Here is a 7,605-nt window from a genome sequence, read left to right as displayed (position 1 = left end):
TTCTTCATCTGCGGAAAGAATCCATCTTTCGTCCTCCACACCGAAGTCACAACATTGGACAGCATTGCATGAACGAAATCCTTGAACGACGGTGAATGGGTTTTTCAGCGAAATCCGGCTGTCATGTGTTCCACTTCTCTGGCATCAGGCAGATGGGGCACCCGCACACAGCAGCAGCCTAGCACAAAACTGGCTGGATGCGACTTTTCATGCCCAATAGATTAGAAGGTGTGGGCCTGTAATGTGGCCGGCTAGGTCACCTGACCCCTTTTGACTCGTTTTCTTTCTCTGGGGTTATGTGAAAGATGGTGCTCACAAGATCAAGGCGGACGTCAGATTAGCTCAAGCCAAGGATAACGGATGCCGGCCGTGGAATTCTAGCGTCGGTCATCAAGAAAGCGACTGAAGATGTTATAAAGCGGGCTCAGTACTGCGTAGCTGCAGAAGGAGACCTATTCGAACACGTCCCATAGGCTGGTGTTCAACGAAGCTTACGAATTCATAGATAATAATGCCGCACTGGAATCTGATGTTTTTATATTTTATTTTGTGCAGGCATCCCGATTGCCATCCGGCTCATTTATAAGTGATTTTCTTTCTTTCTTGAACGCATCGGTTTTGTCTTTTCTCTACACGTAGGCCGCTTCTTGGTCTGTTTGTTTCGATTTTATTTTTTGCCACAAACCTGTTTTTGCCACACGCATACACTTTCATGAAAAATAAAACCGTCACTGTAAGTCGGCTTTGGTCCGAAGCAAGTTTCTGGCGCGAAATATAGCTACGCTCGTCCTCTTTCGACGTGGTGCCGAGCAGAACCCCCTATTCTTTTGATTTTCGCGTTTCGTGCGTCGTTATGGCGACGCTTCGGCCGCGTTATAAAGGGGCTTTTGTGATCAAAGCGATCAGGCGGTCTTATGTGACCCGTAGCAATGAGAGGAAGGAATAGATGCGAAAAGCGAAACATGCTGTTAGTGATCCTTCTGTACCATTATCAAGGTGATGCGCTGTCTCTTCGGCTTGGCGACAGGCAATGCAGTTGATTACAATCAGCTTAACTGAGGCCTCTGCTCTATGATGAGGGTGTGAGCGCACTTACGCGGTATCTTTCGTACCTCGGGAGGTTTCTTTGCCAGTCGGATAAAAATTGTGAACAATTAGTACGTCGCTGAAAACACCGCAGTTAGTCATTTGGGCGAGCCTACAAATGTCCCATTGACACTTTGATTATTAGGACAGTACCTCTCGAGTTAGATAATTAATTGCAATTACCGAAATAAAACTCAGTAACAATAAAGATTACTGGCGGCTGGAGTAACGTAACTGCTCTTCTCTTAAGTCTTGGTGCATAATAGTTTCAGCACCGTGTATAATTCACTCAGTAACCGTATTGAGCCCAAGCCGGATTCACTCAAAATCAGAATCAACAGCAGTCTTCAAAAAAAATTAAATTATGGGGTTTTACGTGCCAAAACCACTTTCTGGTTATGAGGCATGCCGTAGTCGGGGACACCGGAAATTTCCACCACCTGGTGTTCTTTAACGAGCCCCTAAATCTAAGTACACGGGTGTTTGTGCATTTTGCCCCCATCGAAATGCGGCCGCTGTGGCCGGGATTCGATCCCGCGACCTAGTGCTTAGCAGCCCAACACCACAGCCACTAAGCAACCACGGCGGGTAACAGCAGGCATGAGGAGCGCTTATACTCGGAGTCACAGAAAAAAAAAACAGAGGCTGCACTTTCGACGGAAAGGCGTAGCAGTATTAGAGATATAGCCAAGTATACGGCAATTACACGAAGGGAGATTAAACCACCGAGAGTTTGGAAATCTAGAGAAATGAGAACTAGAACCCCTAAAAGAATGAGAACTTTCCGTCTACGCTCAGAAGTATCCCAAAAGTAGCGAAATTCTTTACAATAATATTGGCGGGTCAGAAAAAGCGTAACGAACTTGTCGCAGTAATATTCAGTGCACGCGGAAGCGTCACCACGGTCGAGCTGCTTTCCATAACCGCCGCACAAAGCCGGGTTCGGCGAGCGTGCCGAGAAACTACCAAAATACAATAATCTTGCGGCTCATAGAAAGCATCGCAAACAACTCCCAGCACGATTCGCTAACTCAAGTTAACTGCACCAGAACGGCCGAGCTGGGTTTGGCTAACTGCGTAACTAATGTAGGTTACGCGCCGTAAGCCTAAATTTGCTTGAAATGCGTCGCCGACTGCCAAACAAAATTTCTCACCTTGCCCTATAGTCAAATAGTGCAAAGTGTCGTGTCGAAGCAAAGTACGAACGCAGGAATACGCCGGGTACCCAATAAACCAGACTGCAGCTAAAGAAGAAAAGACAGGTCACCACACAGGCCAACTTCACATGCGTGTCTGGTGGCGTGTTTGGCGCATGACGGATGTTTATGACACGTCTGGCGTGCCGCTAGCTTGTAAGGCAACGTAAGAAAAATAAGTCGCAAAGTATAAGTTTAATTATACGCTTAACTATTGAGTTTTAACACGAAACAATAAAAAAATAAATAAAACGTTGTCTGCGGGCTCATTTCGCATACTTTTTTTTTTCGATGCTCGCGTCAACTAACGGATTGGATTAACACCCGTCGTGACAAGTTTCCTGTTGCCAGATTTCGCCGCTTGTCCCCTCTTGTTGAATTTCTTTCTCAATGGTACTAGTTTGTGACGCTCTTTATGCCCCCGCAACAACATATACTTTTGGTACTCACGCTTGCCGAAAACGCAACGGGCGATTGCATAACCTGATATCACGGGAGAGTGTTGCTTATGCCAGTAGAACGCGCAAAAGATAGCGCCGGGGAGCTCAAAAACCAGGAACTTGCAACTCTAAAATTCCTACGTGTGAACCACTGAAAAAAAAGGCTTTGCACCCACGCATTTGTCTTGTGTACACGTAGAAGGCATTCTGCGAGGGTGTAGCACTAGCTGGCTTAGGGCCTGTGTTGTGGCCACCTCCATGTATATACGTAGCGTACCATCTCGACGGCTGAGGTCAAGTTGTTATGGAAACGCGCGGTGACCCGTGTTTTTGTGGTGTTAAAGGGCTAGAAAAAGTGCCTGGGAAAGGAGGAATGCTTGACAATCAGATGTTTTCTTCATGATTTATGGTATTGTTTGGAATGGAGCATGCTATCTTCTACGCCATGTATGTGAAAGCGAATTGCCTTTGTCTGTAGTGCCGTCCATTCACCAGTTTTGCACGTTTCGCCTCTACGCACAGTATTCCTATGAGATCTAAATACCAAAATGGCACGTGCTTTTAACTTACTTTTTTCAGCTGATGCCGTCCGGTGGATCTCCGTACGGTAACTACAGTACTCCTGCTTACCTAGCGCCACAACGTTGGGAAGAATGCACAAAATGCCCGGAGCAAGCATTTATATAGAGCAAAATAAACATTTCCTCGTTTTACAAGGCGTTGGGTGGCTGCTCTATTAAATTGCATGTCGTACAGATTCAATGGACGCTTGTAAAGGTTGTTCGCAATCATTCTTTACTAAATACTAAAGTGATTCCGCACTAACACCGCACGCTGTTGTGCACTATAAGAAAAAACAAAAAAATCACCGCCCAAGTACTCCGTACAGACGTTTAACCAACGAAGCTGAAACGTGCGGCCGCGGTGTTTATCACTGGGTTAATCCTGATGGTTCATAAATCGACGGCTTCGCAAGGTTCCGGATCCTCTGCACGCAGTAGCTGCTTGCGCTCGGCTGCATGAACCGTTTGTTGTGCCAGGGCTGCAACATCGGCCCGGCGTAGACGAGCTCGTTCGCGATTCTGCTCGCGGCGTTGCTGATGGAAGGCTGCATGCTCTTCAGAAGCACGTATGGCGCGTGGCCTAACCTTTTCAGAGCTGGAGAGAGGCTGCCGCGCGCACGCTCACCTGCGGTGGATACCAACAACGTCACAACTGGCCCAGCCATTCGTGCGCCTTCATTTTTTTTTTCGCACAAGCTTGCGCCGGAGGCATTTTTGGCGTACAGGCGACAAGCGGATGGTTGGGCGGACGGACGCATCGGCTAACCATATACAGCTTCGCTGTAAAAAGCATGCCGCGCCGATCGGTGCACTCGGTCTAACGCGTTCCAGCTAGCGTTCGAAACGAGCGCTCCCTAAAGCGACACCGGAAGTGTGGTTCAGGTATAAATCCCGGCAGCTTAGTGCGCTACAGTCGATTCGGCCGCTGTGCTCTATGGGAGGGCCTGCTTTTGTTGAATTTCTTTATAGGTAAATGCTCTTATGATGATAAGCCTTTTCCAGCCGACGAGCGGCTACTCTCCACCAAGAACACAGATAACACCGGCGGGACAATCTTTGTGTTTAAGTTGACTGCTCAGGGATAGCTTTTCAGTCATTTATTTTGGTTTCGCTGACATCATCTATACGTCACTGTGGGAAGTTTCAAAAGTTTAAGGTAAATCCGCCACGTGGTGGCATTTACGGGACCTAAACCCTCATGTCCTGAAAAGCTGGATATGTAGCCAGCGTCTTCACCAGTCAGGTAGCGTACAGCATTTGTGCATGAACACAGCGGACGATGTTTAGGCGCGACTTGCGCCCTACAAAGAAAACAAAGCCTGTTTATTACGTACAGCAGTCAGCGTAAGAAAGATCGCCTGCTACAACATGCAGCTAGCTTTTAAAGGGTGCAATCGGATATGTTAATGCCCCCCCTCCCCCCATCTCCTACCGACAACCGCGAAAGCTTGATAACACGTGAGAGTCACTCTGTACTGCAGCTATCAGTTACGGGTTATCGCGACTAAAGAAAAAACTGAGTGCCCTTCCACTCTGTGAAGAAGGATGACCAGCGAAGCTGTGTATGTGGGTCCCTCAATAGCCAACTGCACCTCCGCCGCAAGTCGGCCCGGCATTGCACAATCTTTTGGATCGGCCGACGTATTGGGAGTGCTTAAAGCCGGCTTCATCTCCGCCGCAGGTCGGGCCGGCATTGCACTACCTTCGGGATCGGCCCACGTATGGGCAGTGCTTAACGCCGGCCTCATCTCGGCCGCGGGTCGGCCCGGCATTGCACCATCTTCGGGATCGGCCCACGTACGGGCAGCGCTTAACGCCTGCTTCATCTCGGCCGCGGGTTGGCCCGGCATTGCACTATCTTCGGGATCGGCCCACGCGTGGGGAGTGCTTAAAGCCTGCTTCACCTCCAACGCGGGTCAGCCAGTTATTGCAGTATCTCCGGGAACGGCCCACGTATGGGAATTACTTGACGCCTGCTTTCCCTCCACCAAGGTTCGGCCCGGCATTGCACGATCTTCGGGATCGGCCCACGTATGGGGATTGCTTAACGCCTGCTTCACCTCCGCCGCAGGTCGGGCAGGTATTGCACTGTCTCTGGGATCGGCCCACGTATGGGAAGTTTTTTTGCTTAGCACGTCACCGACACGGAAGTTTCCTTGGAGGGCACAGGTGTATAGCTTCGCTGTAAAAGTTAGGCAGGCAGTTAGTGCTGCACATTTGGTAATACATGAACTTATGCAATCGGAGTTGTAGTCGCTCGGCTACTTCCACTCGTCGTACCCGTCGTTGTTCCGCTTCTCAGTTCCGTCACTTCGGGACCACGCACATGTAGACACAGCGGCACGTGCTTCTTCCGCAAAGGCGTAGTTGCAAGGCCGTCTTCGCGAGCCGTGCAATACGACTTAAACCCGAGCGTTTTTTGATATTTTTGAGCGTCTTTGCGGCGTCGGCCATTTTTTGTCACGTCGCAGTTTTGCCACGGTCAACCGCCAACATAGACAAGGCGCCTTAAAGGTAAAAGGGCCGCATTTATTAGGTAGCATACGGCTCGAAGAAAAGCACTTGGCGATGTCATCATAAACCCGCAGTGATCATTTCAAAGAGTTCGTGCCTGGATATGTACCAGCCGCGTTTTGGCCATTACCCCATTGGGGGAACGCGCCATATACTATGCAAATCATCATCATAGTCTCTAGGTGGCGACTATTTGAAAGAGCTAGCTGGTGTTGGCCTGAAGGAAGCAAACGTGGGTTTCTTTTTCTTAAAGCGAAAGCTTTACTGGCCGCGAACTTGCGATTTCGCGATGACGGTGCTCCGAGGAGGCACATGACGTCACAACGCGCGCCTTGCCGCGGATATTTCTCTCTCTCTCGCTCTCTAGTCACTACGGCGCACGCGCCACTAGTAGCACCGAGCCACATGTGTTCCGCCGCTGCGCCGCGCCTTCCGCCGTCGCCGTTTCGTATGAAGTCACACTGCGTTCCTCGTCGTTGCGCTAGTCTCCGCTCGCTTCGCCAGCTGCGTCACATGCCTGATAACATGTCGGAGGATTGAAAAAGAGTATGGACGGCGACATTTCTGATAAGCAGGAGGAGGCCTGGTATCGACATCGGAACGAGATGAAGAGGAAACGAATCGCCCAGGAAAAAGACGAACAGCGCGCCGGACGACTTGCTAAACGCTGCAACATAGCTAGATAACCAGACCAACCTGGACTTGCAATCAAGATTAACCAAGGCTACCCATGATATGCCTTAGCTTTCGCTACCTATATCCTGGCATAGGCGAGCTAAGCCACTGCCCATTTTTTCTGAAGCGTGAGATTGAATCTACTTGGCGAGAAACCGACCGGCGTACCGACCGTCTGACCGACCCAGACTAAACCATCGGATGGTAGGCAAAAAAAGCTTCAAAAATTAAATTATGAGGTTTTACGTGCCAAAACCACCATCTGATTGTGAAGTACGCCGTAGTGGGGGACTGAGGAAATTTGCACCACCTGGGGTTTTTCAACGTGCGCCTAAATCTAAGAACACCAGTGTTTGCGCACTTCGCCCACATCGAAATATGGCCGCCGTGGCCGGGATTGGATCCCGCGATTCTCGTGCTTAGCAACCCAATACCATACGATCATGATTGGCATAGTATATGGCACGTTCCCCCAATGGCGCAACGGCCAAGACGCGGGTGGTACATATCGAGGCACGAACTGTTCTAAATGATCACAGAGGGTTTATGTAACACCGCCACGTATACCTGCTTTTCTTCAAATAAGCGCGGTGGGTTAAAGCAAGCTTCGCTTTGTTTGTCGTGAACTGAGTGTCCAGAAAACACCAGCTCGCAAGAACTCGTCACAGGCGACAATCAATGACACACATTGCGACCGCAGAATGCATGACTGGCCTATAAATTGATCTGGTAAATCGCCTGAAGCGTTCGGAGAAGTGTGAAGATAGCGAACGAATTTCCAGAATCGCACATCGAGGAAAGAACTCTTCTATAGATAACGCGAACGGTCGAACACGCGAATGTGACGAAGCTTTGATACAAACAGAGAAAAGGCTAACAGTCAACGCTTGCCACAATCACTTGTTCGTGCTGTGTTCCTTGTCTAACGGTCTAACAGAGAAAGATATGCAAAATGAGCCAACAGTGTGGCGAGCTTCTGTCTAACTCTAATGAAAAAACCATCGTTGTCCAAGGATCGCCAATCATCTCTACAAGTGCTGTTAGGTAGGTATGTTTAAAAATGTTAATGCGAAGCGTTTGTGTGCCTCCATTGGCCATTGTTTCTCGTAAGGCAAATGTGCGCCGTTCTGA

Source organism: Dermacentor variabilis, chromosome 3, assembly GCF_050947875.1.
Source record: "Dermacentor variabilis isolate Ectoservices chromosome 3, ASM5094787v1, whole genome shotgun sequence".
Lineage (NCBI taxonomy): Eukaryota > Metazoa > Arthropoda > Arachnida > Ixodida > Ixodidae > Dermacentor > Dermacentor variabilis.
This window is presented reverse-complemented; position numbering follows the sequence as displayed.